General features: G+C 45.8%; 1 protein-coding gene across 3 annotated transcripts in view; it reads right to left on the bottom strand.

The window, feature by feature from the left end:
* DRC7 (dynein regulatory complex subunit 7) overlaps window positions 1-17,914 on the bottom strand; it is a 323,191-nt gene that overhangs the window by 106,733 nt on the left and 198,544 nt on the right. The gene's annotated exons all lie outside the window — the stretch shown is intronic.

Here is a 17,914-nt window from a genome sequence, read left to right on the forward strand (position 1 = left end):
GGATTTTTTCTCTATGGGATTTTTGAAAATTCTATGTCTAATAACTTTGGCGTTTGTGGACGGAATTGGCTGAAATTTTCAGGAAAATGGAACATTTTGTTTCTGAGCAGCCACTGAAAATTTGGGGGGGGTTTGTCAAGGGGGGGCTGAGAAAAAAGGGGGGTCCCAAAACGTGTTTTTTCCATGTTAATTTCCATAGGGCGGTTGGCCTCACTTTTAGCCCGAACGGCTGAATGGATTTGCACGAAACTTGGCAAAATTGTAGGGACTGGTAGCCCGATGTGCCTTTGCTAGGTCTCAATATATGTGATCCAGTGGATTTTGAGAAATTAACGTTCAAAAAAAGATATATATCTGTAAGCGCGCTCTGGGCAGCGCTCCGGTTCGCGTACTTGACGCGTAACGGAACTTCGCGTAGCGAAGCTGATTGGCTCTCCGGTGTCTGTAAACATTCCAAACAGTCCGTAGCGGCCGCCATCTTGTCTCTCGGTAGGATCGAGAGACAAGAGGAGGCCAAAGCGAAGGGGCAAATGACCATAAGGGGGCATAGTAGATCCTCCCTGACCCCCTAGGTTTGATGTAGAGGCTTTAAAAGGGCCCCGCAGGGCAAAAAAATAAATAATTTTTTTTTGTTTTTTTGCGTGGGGAGCGCCCGGTCCGCGAACCGGGAAGCGTTCTGGGAAGCGTACTAAAAGGAAAAAAGAATGATAGACTTTTCTAATATTGTATGTTAATTGATTGTTTGTTTTGTTGATTATTTTTTAATTTCTTTATTTTTTAAGCAATTATTTATTATTGTGATTGTGTTTCAAAATTTAATAAAATGTCTAACATTTCACTGTCTGAAATGTCGTTATTTTCATTGAACATAGCTTGTAATGTTTGAGTGTGTAAAATGTCCTCATTTTGAAGGAGGACATCTACTGCTTGCACACATTGCAGTAGTTAGGATTTTTTCTCTATGGGATTTTTGAAAATTCTATGTCTAATAACTTTGGCGTTTGTGGACGGAATTGGCTGAAATTTTCAGGAAAATGGAACATTTTGTTTCTGAGCAGCCACTGAAAATTTGGGGGGGGTTTGTCAAGGGGGGGGCTGAGAAAAAAGGGGGGTCCCAAAACGTGTTTTTCCCATGTTAATTTCCATAGGGCGGTTGGCCTCACTTTTAGCCCGAACGGCTGAATGGATTTGCACGAAACTTGGCAAAATTGTAGGGACTGGTAGCCCGATGTGCCTTTGCTAGGTCTCAATATATGTGATCCAGTGGATTTTGAGAAATTAACGTTCAAAAAAAGATATATATCTGTAAGCGCGCTCTGGGCAGCGCTCCGGTTCGCGTACTTGACGCGTAACGGTACTTCGCGTAGCGAAGCTGATTGGCTCTCCGGTGTCTGTAAACATTCCAAACAGTCCGTAGCGGCCGCCATCTTGTCTCTCGGTAGGATCGAGAGACAAGAGGAGGCCAAAGCGAAGGGGCAAATGACCATAAGGGGGCATAGTAGATCCTCCCTGACCCCCTAGGTTTGATGTAGAGGCTTTAAAAGGGCCCCACAGGGCAAAAAAAAAAAAAAAAAGTTTTTGTTTTTTTGCGTGGGGAGCGCCCGGTCCGCGAACCGGGAAGCGTTCTGGGAAGCGTACTAAAAGGAAAAAAGAATGCATCAGCGTGCATAAACACGAAAATGTTTTTACCTACCATGTACTTGACATTTTAAAGCTTTTGATATTTGCTAATAAAAAACCATTGAAATTCACTGAAAAAACCATAGGTTATAGACCATATATAGTTAGGAATTAGCATTTACAAAACCTTGAAAATTCACTGAAAAAACCATGGGTTATAGACCATATATAGTTAGGAATTAGCATTTACAAAACCTTATTTTACTCACACAAAACCATTGAAATTCCATATATAGTTAGTTGCACTAACTATATATCGCGCACCCGCAATCCACTGCTGATGATGTCACATATTACATCATTCATGACATGGTCAGTGACATCACTGATGACATCTCAAATGACATCACTGATGACATCACTGATGACATCTCAAATGACATCACTGATGACATCACTGATGACATCTCATTTGACATTACTGATCACATCACTGATGACATCATTCATGTGATGATACGATGAACCTCTTCAGACTCTAATATAACCTTAGATACACTCAGTGTAAACAGACACTCACAGACTGTCACTCATCCATGGAGTTACTCACACACCTAGTCAGTCTTGCAAAGAATCAATCACACCTCCATTTGCTCAACTATATAGTTATACACACCTTACTTATTGAAACATATACTAACACATATTTACTCTCTTATACAATCCCTGATACAAGTTCACAATGATCCATATAGCCACTCACACATTCACTGGCTCTTATGCACAGTTATTTATATATGTCAACTCTCACATGTACTGTGTTTTACATATGTACTTACTTTGACATGTAGCACTGAGATATCCATTCACTCACCAATACACTCATGCACACAGTCAACCGCCCATACAGCTGTTTCCACGTGCACTTTTGAACCCATACATCTAGTGAATCAACTGCTCACACATCTATGCACAGAGTCATACATCTCCCAGCCACCCACACACATACTCAATCTCCCATACAAATACTTGGGCAACCAATCAATAACCCATATAGTTAGTCATATAGCTAATGATCAACACATGCAGCAGATTACAGAACAACAGACACAATGATGCACAAATTAAAACAGTTTAGTCACTAACCCATGCACTCAGTGAGACACATTTAATCACTCACTCATACAGTCAGTCATGCACCTACTAAATCCTTCATCCAGACACTTATACATCCACTCATTCTTCAATATGTAAGACATATTTTAACTTTACAGAAACATACAGTCACTGGATGTTGTCATCAGTGATGTCATCAGTGATGTCATTTGAGATGTCATCAGTGATGTCATCAGTGATGTCACTGACCATGTCATGAATGATGTAATATGTGACATCATCAGCAGTGGATTGCGGGTGCGCGATATATAGTTAGTGCAACTAACTATATATGGAATTTCAATGGTTTTGTGTGAGTAAAATAAGGTTTTGTAAATGCTAATTCCTAACTATATATGGTCTATAACCCATGGTTTTTTCAGTGAATATATATATATATATATATATATATATACATATATATTAATTGGAAAAAACATAGGTTTCAGGGGCGTTATAGTTAGTTGGACATTTCACTCGTACAAAACCATATAAATTCCCCCGTTATAGTAAGTTCAGGTAACTATAACTTGTGCACCTGCAATACACTTCTGATGATGTCACATATTACATCACTCATGATATGGTCAGTGACATCACTCATGACATCACTGATGATATCTCAAATGACATCACTGATGACAACACTGATTACATCATCCAGTGAATGTGTGTTTTTCTGAAAATTAAATATGTTTTATATATGTATATCTCAAGGTCGATGGAAAAATAAATGGGTATATAAGTGTCTAAATTGATGATTTTTTTGTGTAAAATTGATTGTATAACTGACTGGTTACGTGTGTCTTAGTGAATACATGGGTTAGAAAGTAATGTTTAAATATGTACATATCTGTATCAGTCTCTCACTTTGTGTATAAGTTGCTGCATGGGTTGGTGAGTAGCTACATGAGTGTCTATATGGGTTATTAGTTGTTTTTTGAGTATCAGTATGAGTGTCTGAGTGTCTGTATGGTTCGGTGGGGGGTATTACTTAGTGCATAGATGCATGAAGGAGGGACTCACTGTTGTATGTGTTGTACTGTATGAGTGAATGAGTGTGTGTATGGGTGTGTTAGTGAGTGAATGACTGTCTCAATAGTGTCTTTATGAGTAACTACGTATGTTTTAAACTAGTATATGTGAGTATTGGTGTATATAAGTGAGTATATGTGAGAGTGAGAGATTGGAAGAGTTTCTGTATAAATAAGTATGTCTTTCTTTAAGTGATTGTTTTTTTTTGTTTTTTTAACTTTTTATTTTCATGTTGGTAACACAATAAAATAAACTGAAGCATAAACATGCAGTACAGCACCTCACCGCATTACTAGACACATCTGTAATTTTTACAAAGTCACAAGCATGCAGTCTTATAACACCGGAGACCCAACGCCCTTTATTCATTCCTGGGCCATTAGATCTCTTCTGAGTCCGAGTCACTGTCCTCTTGCTCCGATAGTGGATCACAAAAGCTCACCCCTGTACGTATTCACATTTTATTCCATTTTTTAGGGCAACCTCTGCTACGATATACTGCCCTCTCAGCTATCATGGCTGCTTCCATATCTTTACTCCATGCCACTAGGGTCGGCACCTCCGTCCCTCCTCACCTCTGTGCTATATTTCTCTTGGCAACCATCATGCCTAATGGAGCCCCACTTTGTCCGGTGCGTGTGAGTTCGTTTGGCTCCCATATATTTAGCAAACAGCGTCTGGGCTCAGGTAGCAGCGAGACCCCCTCCGCCTGTGAAATAGTTCTCAGCACTTTTTCCCAATATTCGGCTATTCTGGTACAATCGCATATGGTGTGATAAAAGGTCCCTTCCTCTCCGCAGCCTCTCAGGCAGTAGGGATGCTCCACCCTTCCTATCTTATGTAAAGTGTGCCTGGTGTAATAAGAGCGATGTAAAATGCGTAATTGCACCAACCTGAATCGTGAGGGAATACCCACCTCCCTTGGGGATGCTAATGCTTCCTGCCATTCTGTATCATCAATTTCGCCTCCCTCAAGGGTCCCGTCGGGTCAGGCAGGTTGTTTACAAGTTTGCGGTAGGTGAGAGAGGTCGCCTTCTTTGGCATGTAGTCAGTTAACAATCTATCCTCCATAGGGGATTCCTCTGGGACTTCTGAACCTACCGGCAGTGCCGTCATCAGAGCATGTCGTATCTGCGTGTATCTGAACCGTTCCGAGGGGGCCAGTTCATATTGCTGTCTTAAATTCTCGAAGGAAACCACTTCCCCCTTCTGCCACATATCACCAACTGTTGATATCCCAATGTTGTCCCCCCGGTCAAATCCCTTACTACATCTGAGTTTTCCTAGCCACTTCGAATCCCACAATGGAGTGAGCTGGGTTATTACCCCCGCCACCCCAATCACGCCTGAGCCGTATGCCATAGTCCAAGGGCATGTCGCAGCGGTCCAAACCGCGCCAATGCCAGTTTTTTATCATAACGTGGAGCCAGCATATCCCTTACGCCTAATTGCGCTCTATCTGCCTGAAGTGCCGGGTCTGATCGTGGGAGATGTACCATTGATTAATCACCTTCAGTTGTGCTGCCTAGTAATAAAGTTGTACATCAGGAAGCGCTTTTCCGCCAGTTTGGCCTGCCCAATACGCGCCGTTTTATTGCCCCACAGCAAATTAGAGACTTGCGCTGCAATAACTTTAAAGTAAGAGGATGCTACCGGATATGGCGTGTTTTCCAAAATGTATAGAAATCGAGGCAAGGCCATCATTTTAAAAAGTGCTGCCTTCCCCAGCAAAGTCAGCGGTAGTGTTTTGAGACGATCTAGTGGTGGCTGTAGATTTTTATTGTAGAAATCTCCTGGGTCCGTTGTGATATATACCCCTAAGAATTTGAACGTATGCTCCGCTATTTGTAGCGGGCAATTGTCAGGAAGATGCGGTGGTGGGCCGTGCAGCACGTACATAATGGACTTAGACCAGTTAATGGTGTATCCGGATGCCCGACCATACGCTGTGCAAACATCTAGAAGGGTGATTATGGAGCATCTAGGGGAGGTCAGATATAATAGGATATCGTCGGCATATAGGGAGATTCGATCTTCCCATGCATCAGTCCATTTGAGACCTCGTATCGTTGGTTCCCAGCGTATCCATGCCGCCAGTGGTTCATGTACCAATGCGAACAGTAGCGGTGACAAAGGGCAGCCCTGGCGCGTGCCTCTACCTAAGGGAAAGTCAGCAGAGATGTGGCGTTTGCGGCAACATGTGCCATTGGCTTGGTGTAGAGCAACTGAACCCACGAACAGAACTTTGGACCGAATCCTAAATGGCGCAATGTTGCAAAAAGAAAGGGCCAGTGGACCATGTTTAATGCCATATGTGCGTCCAATGACAACACCACCGCCGGTTCCTGCAAGTACACTGATCGCGCAAGCACCCCATGCAGCCTTCTTAGGTTAAGTGCTGTGTTCCTGCCAGGCATAAAGCCTGACTGGTCTTGATGTATGACTTTCGTCAGGTGTGGCGTCAGCCGGAGCGGCAGCAGTTTTGCGAGGATTTTAGCCTCAGCATTTATGAGGGAAATAGGCCGATACGAGACACATACATCCGCCGGTTTCCTGGGTTTTAAAACAGCCACAATGGTGGCCGTGCGTTGGTCCGGTGGTAGCTCTCCCGCCTGCAGACTGTCTGTGAACATACTCAACAAATGGGGTGTAACGGAATCTGTCATCCTTTTATAGAATTCGATCGGTATGCCATTCGGCCCTACTGCCTTACCCGATTGCAGTGTGCAGATGGCTGCTTGTATCTCCTCTGCTGTTAGGTCAGCCTCTAGTTCCTGCGCTTCTTCCGGGGTCAACTTGGGCATGTCAAGGTCTTTTATATAAGTCAGCGCCTCATCTACTGAAATGTCGGCGTTTGAGGAATATACTGTCTGGAAGTGCCGTGCCAGTATTTGTACTATTGCACGCGGGTCTGTGGTGAGGGACTCTCCCCCCCACGTCGAGCTGCGCTATCCATCTGTCACTCTTCTCTAATTTATCTAGCCACGCAAGTAGCTTCCCTGCCTTGTCGCCAATCTCGTATATTTTGTGTTGCGTGCTCGTTAGCTGCTGCTTGGTCAGTTCCGTCAGGGGTTCTTTATGGCGCCGTTGTGCAAGGTGTAAGTTGTGTGCTGTGTCGGGGGTTGGGTCTCTAGTGTGTTGTGCATCTGCAATGGTCAATTCGGACTCCAGAGTCTGTAATTCCAGTTGTCCCTCCCGCATGTGAGCTGTGATGGAGGCCATAGCGTGTCCCCTGATGACTGTCTTAAATGCTTCCCACAAGGTGGTGGAGGAAACAACAGATCCCTCACTGTCCTGAAAGTAATGTCTTGTCGCTTTCTGGAGTTCCTTCCTAATCTTGCGAATTTGGAGATAACCAGGGTGTATTGGATATATCCGGTGCCGATGCTGCTGATGAGTGGTGTATCTGAGTAGTAGTGGGAATGGTCGGAGATGTCCCGTGGTCTAATTTCTATACTGTCCACATTTGGAAGGCTACCCATCGAGCCCAGGAAGTAATCTATTCTCGTGAGGCTATTATGGACACTGGAGCAATATGTGAATTGACATTCTATGGGGTGATAACTCCTCCATACATCTATCAGTCCCAGCGCCTCCATACAACTCAAAAGCCGTGATGTGCCAGTCGGACCCATCCTCAGAGGGAATCTGTCCATGGAGTCGCTTGCGACTGTGTTGAGGTGTCCTCCCAGAAGCAGCTCCCGTACCGGTAGCCCCAGCAAGAACGCACTTAGGCCAGGGAAGGCTACTGTGTGCAATGCTGGGGGAATGTAAACTGAAACAATATTGAAGGGCCTCCCCTCCCACTGCGCGTGTATAGCAGCAAATCTCCCTGAACTTTCAGACTTAACTTCTTTTATTATTAGGGGAAATTGCTTCTTCACTAATAAGCCCACCCCTCTAGAGCTAGATGTAAATTCGGAATGTACAGCCATTCTTTATCCCCACCTGTCCATTGCTTTCGTGGGCGTGCCTGTAAGATATGTCTCTTGCAGCAGTATCGCTGCCGGGCCTTCTTGCTTAATATACTGTAAAACCAGGCCCGTCACCCCAACTCAGCAGAGTGCTTAAAACCCCGTCCCTGGACCTTTACTTGCATGTACAGGGGTGGGAGGTCCGAGGAAGACCATTCGATCCCCATGTCCCAGAGTCCTTATACATCAGCATTTCCATTACGGTCATTAAAGCAAGGTGCAGTCGCCACAGACGCTGTGCGGGTGTGGGCTGAAAATAGTAAACAGCGGCGGATATCCACCCTACATGGAGGTGGTGCTGTTTAAAAGAGCTCAGTCTCCCGCTTCTTTCTGCGATTGTTAATCGTCCACTCCGAGGTCTCCGAGTCACCATCTCGCACCTAATGCCTTCGCCCTCTCTGTGTTTTCCCGGGCTTTCCCGCTGTTCGCCACCCCTCCAGCCAGTCAGGGGCCTCCTCCGGCGTGTCTAAGAACCAGGTTTTACCCTCAGGCACTACTCGGAGCTTCGCCGGAAAGAGCATGGAATAAGATAGTTCGCGGGCTCTCAGTGCCTTTTTGATCTCGAAGAAGCTTCTGCGGCGTGCCGAGACTGCCGCGGTATAGTCCAGAAAGAACAAGACCACAGAGTTCTGCACGCGGATGGGCGGTGCTTCCCTGGCCATTTGAAGAATGGCGTCTCTATCACGAAAATTGAAGATGCGGGCCAACACTGGACGAGGGGGGCCCCAGGCCTCGGCCTGCCACCCGGCACCCTGTGCGCCCGCTCCTCCGAAAAGAAGGCCGAGAGTCCGTTAGGCTGCATGCACGTTTTTACGAGGTCTTCAATGTAAAGGTCCATAGCAGGGCCCCCTTCCGATTCCGGAAGCCCCGTAATACGAACATTGTTGCGATGGGAGCGTCCTTCCTGGTCATCTAGTTTCGCCGCCATACGCTTGTTCTCCGCCTCTAATTGCGTCACCTTCTTAATTGGGGTTGCGGAGTCTTTGGAAAGGGCGGTCGTCACCTGCTTCACCTCCGTCACCCTGGCAGACATTTTCTGAAAGTACGCTCGCAAGAATGTGACATCAGTTGAGATGGAACCCACTGTGGTTTGTACTTTATGGTGAGCCTCCATGATATCTTCTAATGTCACCTTAGGACCACCGCCGTCCTCTTTATTTTTTTCAGCCTGCCTTTACCTTTTGGCAACGGAGGGAAGTCTTTAGTATATGCGAATTTGTCCAGCTTACTTTGCTAATTCGCTCGGGAGCCTTTGCCACTCTGTCGGCCAGATTCATCATACTAAAATCAGCTCTCAATTGGGCCATATTCTGAGAATCTGGCCCTTTGCGAGCACAATTTTTGCATTTGGGATTCATCATCCCAAATGCAAAAATCGTTATACTAGAAATCGCTATATTGCGAAGAATCGCATTTAAGGAATCTCAATTAGAGATTCTTTAAATGCTATTCATGAACCTTTTTGAAATTGCGAATTCGCAATATGGGGCCGCTATTTACCGCGAAGTGTAACTTCGTGGTACATAGCGAAAACTTAGAAAAATGCACTTTAGTGCATTTTTCTAAGTTGTATGTTACACACACACATGTCCTTTGGACATGTGTGTGCGCAACATCAGTCTACATTTTCATTTCAGGGGTGCTACAGGGTGTCCTTTGGACACCCCTGGCAACCTTGAAATCGCTTCCTTATTTGCGATTAGCAAATAAGGAATGACTCCCCATTCAGTCCTATGGGCCTTTAGGCCCGTAGGAATGAATGGGGAGTCATTCCTTATTTGCGATTAGCAATTTGCTAATCGCAAATAAGGAAGCAGTAGAAATCGCAAATAATATTGCGATTTCTACAGGAATCCTCTTTTGCGAGTCTTTAATAGCGATTCCTAAATAATCGCTATTTTAGCACTCGCAAAACATGACAATGATGAATCTGGGAGATTGTTTAGTATTTTGTAGCATCTGTCCGCTTGAGCAAGATATAGAAGAAGTGGTTTGGGGGGCCTCCAAGTGACAGCTCCGAAGTAATCTCACGGCCAACACCTCGTGTATTTATCGCGTGTTTTCACCATATGTCCTCACATCATCACTGCCACCGGGGGTGGGAGGGGAACCAAGGGAATCACAGGGTCATTATTGTTTCATGCTCGTGCCTTATATATCGGTTTCAGGTGTCATCACTCCAGTAATGTGCCCCGACGCCGAGCTGCTGTTCGTTGCCACCCTACGTCCTCGGGGCACCCAACCACTGTTCACACAGCCTGGAGGCTAGCTCTACAGGTCCTTGACGACACCGAGACCGCCGTGTATCCCCTTCCCCTGCCCCTTACAACATTTGGGCAGTGTCCCTCATCTCCTCCACCGGTTCCCTGAGAAAACAGGCTTCTGAAGGTCACAAGGCTGATGCCCGACAGCACCTTTCACACAGTCTATGTGCTCGTCTGTCCCCGCGGTGCTTGCCACTGTTTTGGCCCCCAGCGCTGTACCTCAGCCTCAATAGTGCGGCAGCTTCACTTCTATGCGTGGGCAGTCCGATGTCTCTGTTGACATGGGCATCGTCCAAAAGTGCACCAGGAGGGGGTGGGGGCCACGATTCCACCGTGTCCCAGCCTTAATGTCAGAAGGCCTCACCCCCGGCATGCAAGCACTCGCCGGTCTCACTCCGGTTCAGCAGCCAGTCGGGAGGCTGTTCCACCTATCAGCCCACCGCTTGCGATCTTCCCGCCCGCCTCCTCCCGCGATCCCAAGGCACAGGGGGTACCCACCGTCCGGCATGAGCCCTGACCTCCGATGCCCCGGGGGGGGGACCTTAATCTCCATTCGGTGCCAGTCCCACCTTAGCCGGCAACCAGTTCAGCACAATCTCGGCTGCCCACAGGTCCTCACCGCCACCATTCGTTTCGCGCCTCCAGTCTCCAGGCGACTTCGTGGGTCAATCTGCAAAATCGAGTCCCCGGCTGCCGCGCACTGATCAGGCCACAATCTGCTTCCTCCTGTAGCTCAGCCCAGCGCCCTCCGATTTTCACTGGCGCTGGGTCGCTACATTCTGCTTCAGCTTGTCCACCTTGGTAGTGGCTCTGGGTACAGTTTTAAAGACGGATTATTTAGCGGATTACTGGGGAGAAGATCTCACCCTCGGAGCCCCGTTAGGCTGCGGCCATCTTGCTCGGCTGTTCACCACGCACCCCCATAAGTGATTGTTTAGGAGAGTACGCATGTGTAAGTTTCTGTAGAAGTAAATGTGGTGGTGTGTGTATAACTGTATATGAAAGTAAATGGATGTTTGATACTTTATTTGCATGTGTGATTATGTGTGTGAGTAACTCTATGGATGAGTGGCGGTGTGTAGCAGGATGTATAGGTGTATGAGTACATATGATGAGTGAGTACATGTATGAGTGACTGTTTAGGACTATTGTTGAATGAGTTGCTGTGTGTGTAGATCTTGGAATTACTGAATAAGTGTGTTGTAACTGGTATTGGTATGTCCATTGTTTTGAAAATGTTAGTTTCTATTTTTGAGTGTGTGTTTCAAAGGTTATATTAGGGTGAGAGGAGGTCTGCCACTCTATCACAAGGATGATGTCATCAGTGATGTCATTTGAGATGTCATCAGTGATGTCATGAGTGATGTCACTGACCATATCATGTGTGATGTAATATGTGACGTCATCAGCAGTGCATCTCGGGCGCGCGAGTTATAGTTAGCTGAACTAACTATAACGGGGGAATATATATGGTTTTGTACGAGTTAAATGTCCAACTAACTATAAAGCCCCTGAAACCTATGGTTTTTTCAGTGAATTTCTAAGGTTTTTTAAATGCTAATTTCTAACTATAACCTGCCTGAAACCTATGATTTCTTTCAGTGTATTTAAAAGGTTTTAAAAATGCTAATTCCTAACTATAACGTGACTGAAACCTCTGGGTTTTTTAAGTGAATTTCTAAGGTTTTTTAAATGCTAGTTTCTAACTATGCCTACAGAGGTAGGACATGTGAAGAAAGAAGAAAAAACGCACAGAAAGAAGCAAAAAAAATGCAGAAAGCAGCAGAAGTCCTCAAAGAGGAAGAAAAGTGCAGGAAGAAGCAAGACATGTGCAGAAAGACCCAACAGAGGAGCAGAAAGAGGCCTTGTTACAAAAATCATCCTGTGCCCACAACTTTTTCAGACGGGTACTGATTTGGGAGATTAACTCCCCTTGAATCCTGAGGGTTCCTAGGGTCCAACAAGCCCACCAGGTACCTCCATTAAGCGCCACAGAGCTGCATTGCAGAGTGGTGTAAAAAGGGGCGTGGCCTCTGAACACCTCTTTGCAACGCAGCTCCCTGGCGCATACTGGATGTTCCTGGTGGGCTGGTTGGCCTGCAGGGACCCCCAGTATTCAAGGGGAATTAGTTCCCCATCTGCAAACGCGCCAGGGGGCGCGTTTGCAGAGTTGGGCAGGGAGGGGACGGGGCCTCCGGCGCGATGCCGGTCTTGTTTTTATTTTTTATTTTTAGGAAGGGGGCTGTGTGGCCCCCCTTCTTTTCTTTTTTTAACGGCCCTGGGGACCCCATCCCCCAGGGCCTGACCCCTTTTTTTTTAATTAAACAATTGGAAGAGGGACGCGTGGCCCCCCTCCCGAGGCCATAATCAGCCCCGGGGACCCCATCCCCCCCAGGCCGGCTCCCCGCGTCCTGCGGGAGCCGGCATTGCTTTTCCACATGGGGAGCTTCTAAGATGCAGCTCCGCGTGTGGAAAAGCAATTGTCTTTGGTTTTTGGAAGAGAGAGCAGGATTCCCTGCTCTCTCTTCCAAAAACCAAAGCAGTTTGCTATGACAGGCTCCTGCCCTACCATAGCAAGTTGCAGTGTCCTGGGTGCGGGCACCCCAGGACACTGCCGGAGCCAGCCCTGGGGGTGGTGGTCCCCAGGACCATCACAGGGCTCCAGGAGGGGGGCCGCCCAGCCCCCCTCCTAACATTAGCAAAGCCCTGGGGAGTTGGTGGTCCCGGGCCTGGGGGGTCCGTAACGGACCCCCCAATTTGCATACTTAGTGCCCCTGGGAGTTGTCGGTCCCTGGGGCATGTGGGGGGGCTCAAGCCCCCCCACACAGATTAGTTTATTTTGAAAAAATAAAACAAGCCCCATGGGTGGCGGTCCCCGGGGCTGCGGGGGGCCTGTGAGCCCCCTGCAAATATTGTTGAAATGCCCCAGGGGTGGCGGTCCCCGAGTCTTGGGGGGGCCTTTGAGCCCCCCATCCATTTAATTCACAAGCCGCGGGGGTGGTGGTCCCCAGGGCTGCGGGGGACCATGAGCCACCCGCAAATATTTCTGCCCCCTTTGGGCCCCCCATTACAATATAAAGATTGCCTCTGGGATCTGGCGGACCCGGGGGCTAATTAATAACAAACCGTGGGCTTCGTTTATTTTTTCCGCACGGATCCTCCCCGGGTTTTGCCGATATGTTTTAAAAAAAAAATATATATCTTTTTTGGGGGTCAGGGTGTTTCTACCCTGCTCCCTTTCTTTTTTTTCGTGTTTCTTTTACTGCTTCCTAGTGCCTCGGTTCCACCGAGGCACAAGATGGCTGCCAACACTTCCTGGTTTGAAGTGTTGACAGCTAATTAGCATGCAGCTCCTGACCGGGCGGGTGTGCGGATCCTCCGCGCCTCTATATATCAATATATATATATCTTTTTTATTTTGATTTTCTCAGCAACTACTGAACAGATTTACACCATTTAACAAACAAAAAAGGGCTCTTTCTGAACCAAGGGCTACCTTTTTGCCAAATTTGGTGTAATTCCATTCAGCAGTTTGGGCTGTAGCCGTGTCTAAAGTTTCCTATGGAAAATTGCATGGGGAAAACACGTTTTGGGACCCCCCTTTTTTCTCGACCCCGCCAACTCAAGGACTCCAACTCACAATATTTGTCAAGGTGAACCATCAAAGTCACTAAATCTACCTGAGCTCAACCTCCTGATAGCTATGGCGCAGAGCAGACAGGCTTACCTTAGGACAAGGAGTACAATATTTATGCAGTACTAAAAAAAGAATAAAGTACAAATGCAATAGAAGTCTCAATACAATTAAAAACATAATGTAAAATTGAATAATCGAAATTACACAAAAATAACAAAAATCCAATAAGGGGAAACCAGAGATATATATTTTTTTAAGTTTTAAGTAAGAATAGTGCCAAGAAGCATAATGTGCCAATGACAGTGGTCACATAGTCTGGTACCTAGGCGAAATTTGGTGTTGACCACAATGGACGGCGAGTTGAATATCCCAACTAAGTTTGTCTGGGTGAGATTGTAAATTCTAACTTAGCCCTGCAAGTTCCAATTCACCACATAAGAATACTTCTAAAGACCCCTAGGACCACATAGGAGGCACTTAGAGACTCATCGGGTATCAAGTAGAGTCCAATAGCATGGTTCAGTCCACGTCCAGTTGCCAGTGGTCAGCTGAGCAGTTGTAGGAATGGCCTCTTGTAGCTTGTTGTATCCCTGTAGCTTGAACACGAGCTCAGCCTTATGACATTTAGAGATTACTTCTTTGTCAAGATTACTTTTTTGTACAAGAGCGATCATTTATACCTGGCACAAGTTAGTGGGTGGGAAAGACACAAAGGTACGCCCTAACCAATGGGATCAAAGCCCCCAGGACCAATCCTACCCATTTTTGGCATTTTATAAATGGCAAAAGTCTTCGGCCATACTCGACTTTGGGTCTAAGGGCTGGGTACGTGTGTGTGTGTGTAATGTGTTATGGTAATCTTAGTGTTCTCCCACATCTAACACCAACATTCAGTTTGAGTCAACCACTGTACCCCAAATAAACCCAAAGACTGAAGTCTGGTAGAACAAATGTAGGGTTTACGAACAACCAGACAGTGGATACACAAGACTTGCTTTGAGATTCTGGTTCCCTTTCTTTCAAGAGTGCCCCCAATGTTATATGTAAAACTCAAGAGACATCATTTTCATTGGACAAAGCAGGGTTCATCAACAACTAGACAGTGGCTACACAAGAGTTGTCTTGCAATCCTGTTCCCTGCCTTTCATGTGCCCTCAAAGTGTTATTTGTAAACTCAGCAGACATGCAAAGCAGGTTTTGACACTGTAATGTCAAAAAGAAAGCTCAAAGTCCCCTCCTTGCATATTTGATGAGATTTAGAGGAGTCGTGTCTGCTCTTCATTCAGCCTATTGTTTACTCGTGGGAAGCATTTCACACCTTTTTCACACATACTAAAATGCTAATCCCTGGCTGGGAGAAGTTTGAGACCAAATGCAAATTAGCCTAACTTTAAAATGTATTAAAATACAACTTCACCATTGAACTGGATTTTTAATAACTTTTAAAATAGTTGTTTAATTATTTTTCTAGCTAGTCCCATTCCCGAGATAGAGTATTACGATTTTTAATCTGTACTCTGGTTTCGTGCATAGGACAGACCTGCCACAGTGAAAATTAGGTTTTTGGTTGCTATTCATTTTAAGGACATGTTAACAATGCATTTTTACATGTCCTCCTTTTAAATACTATGTACCCTGCCTTGTGAACTACAGGGCCTACACATGGGTGACTTAATAATGTAAGAGGAAGGTTTTGACCAGTCTAAAAAGTTTATTTTGACAGATCTAATTGCAGTCAAGCTGTGATTGAAGGATGAAAGCCATGCATTACCCTGTCATTGTAGTGGATGGCACAACAGGTACTGAAGGCCAGTAGTTACAATTAACACTCAGGCCTGGGTATATCTTATGTTATATACTATGGACTTATAGGCAAGTTAAATATACCAATTAGGAATTTGCCAATTCAACCATGTTTAAAGGGGAGCACAGGCACTTTACTACAGATTAGCAGGGTTAAAGTGCACAGAGTTCTAAGCCGGCAAAAATTTAGGGTCTAGCAAAGGGCAAACAATATGGACGCACCACACCGAAAAGATGGATTTCCTACACAATCCACCAATTTCTACAATCCCCTAAAGATCTGAAACGTGTGTTTAGAACTTCTGTGATTAGTGCCCACTTGTGCTGTTTACAGAGCATCCTGCATAGAGTGTCTTACTGGAAGTTTTGTATTCTAGGCAGATGAATGGCAGACAAAGACATTTCCTTCAGCAGGAACCTATGCCAAACAGATAGAGCCTCGCTGGATTAATATTTAGTCATGTTGACTCTCTGAATATACACCTGTTTTATCAGAATGAAAGGGAGAAAAGGAATCAGAGCTAGCTGTAACACTCCGAGTTAAGACCCTGTTTATGTGAATTGTCCTTTATAGTACTATCCAAGAGATTTGCACTTTTGCCTCTCGTTGATGAGCTCACCAAACTTAAAGTAACGCTTCTGTGACTATAAATATTTCTGGATTCTCTTCTTGAAAAAACGTTCTGCTTCAAAATCCACCAGCAAAGAGTCCTGCACCTTCTGTGTCATTAGCAAGTTGTTCTCCCAGTACCTTGATTTTTCTGTCACTGATCCACTGATCCTTGATACATTTCCGTAGCTTTGTCATGTGTAACCTAGAACTTGGAAATAGAAAAATGCAGGATGCCATTATTTAAACAATGCTGCCTTTGTTGTCATACTCTGCATCCTTTATGTCATGCCTTCAATCCCCACTCTGCTGCAGGTATTTTGCAACCCTATCTACTTCTCCCCTAGGTCAGAAGCATTGTGCATAGGGTTGGTCTTGGAGCCAAAAACAGCCCTATCAAAAGTGTTCAAACAATCCCTGCTCACTTCCTCTTCCTTCTCCTTCCATTCCTTCTCACTTTAATATTCTCTCTTGCTCTGTGCCCCGCTGTGCTGAGGCCATAAACCCCACAGAGGAGGAGACAGTGGTGGCAGCCTTCAACCTTCAAAATGGCCCTCAAATGGCTCCACCCCCCCCCCCGACTTGACCAATGGAATAAATGGACAGTGTGCCCCAGTTCCACAGGCAGACTCAGTCTACACTCAAACTGCCAAGCCATGACGTGGGTCCCTTGCTCACTTTGCCACTGGATTCAAGCTAGCCTGGCGGATGAAGGGTGTTACCCAGACACCGGTCCCAGGATGCTTGTTTCCGGTTCAGGGAAGACTTGGCTTGGCAGATGGGCTGGACTGTTCCCATGAGGTACATGGTCAAGACTGATTTGCATATAGCTGGGTCTGAACTGAAGTGGCGAAGTGAGCTAAATAAGGATGATGGATTCAACCCAGATCTGTGACTGGGGGTGAGTGTCTGAAAAGTTCCAGCGCTCCGTCCATCATCTCCTTGTGTTTGCTTTCTTCGTTCTAAGTTGGCAGGGTATGCTGGGTCTGAACTTGTCACGTTTAGGCAATGGTAAAGTGGGTAATGGTGTTGAATGCTCTTTCACGTGTGTATGAGGCAATAAGAATGAGGGTGAAAATGGGGACTACATCTCCCATAAAGCTTAGAGCGTATTCCTTGTCCTACCTCTTCTATCCTTTCTGTACTTAAACTCCTCCCTCCCATCACCTGGTGCTTGTCACCTGTATTCAGAGTAAGACAGAACGTTTGCCTTGAAAAGTCGCCCCTTCAAGCATTCCTGTGTTGGTAAAAAACTATCTCTGACGGATTCCAGCCGCCACGAATGGGTCCTTGTTCGCATTCGCGCGGACGCAACCGCAATTCTGCTTCCGTCATTCTCCCGGCAGGTGGAGAAAGGAAGACCTCCTTTGAATTACCCTGCTTTGCCCTGTAAGGCTGACTTCCAAACTTTCTTTACGTTCGCGCTGGTGTGCGACTGCGTTTCTGGCGCTTCCTTTGTCTCAAGGCGGGCTGAGTTCTCGGTGCCTTGCTTTCTGTGGACGTGCTGGAGCGAGATGAAATGCGATTCATCCTGGGTTATATCATTTTACTTATGAGCCGTTGAGAGGCTCGGATTGTTTTTTTAACTCTTCTTGGATATCCTTATTTTTATTACTAGTTCTAGCACATGCTGGTAGTATGTGCTACTGAAACAACTCCTTTTCTAACCCTGAAAGGAAACACGCGTCACTACAAGACATCTAATTTAAGATAAGTACATTTTCCAGTGACTTCTTGTTGAAACCTAGAGAGTTATATACTACTGAGTGTGCTCTGCCTTTTGGAATTCTAGAGGTGGAGACCAGCTTTGATTTCT

The sequence above is a fragment of the Lissotriton helveticus genome, chromosome 12 (assembly GCF_964261635.1).
Source record: "Lissotriton helveticus chromosome 12, aLisHel1.1, whole genome shotgun sequence".
In the NCBI taxonomy this organism is placed as follows: domain Eukaryota; kingdom Metazoa; phylum Chordata; class Amphibia; order Caudata; family Salamandridae; genus Lissotriton; species Lissotriton helveticus.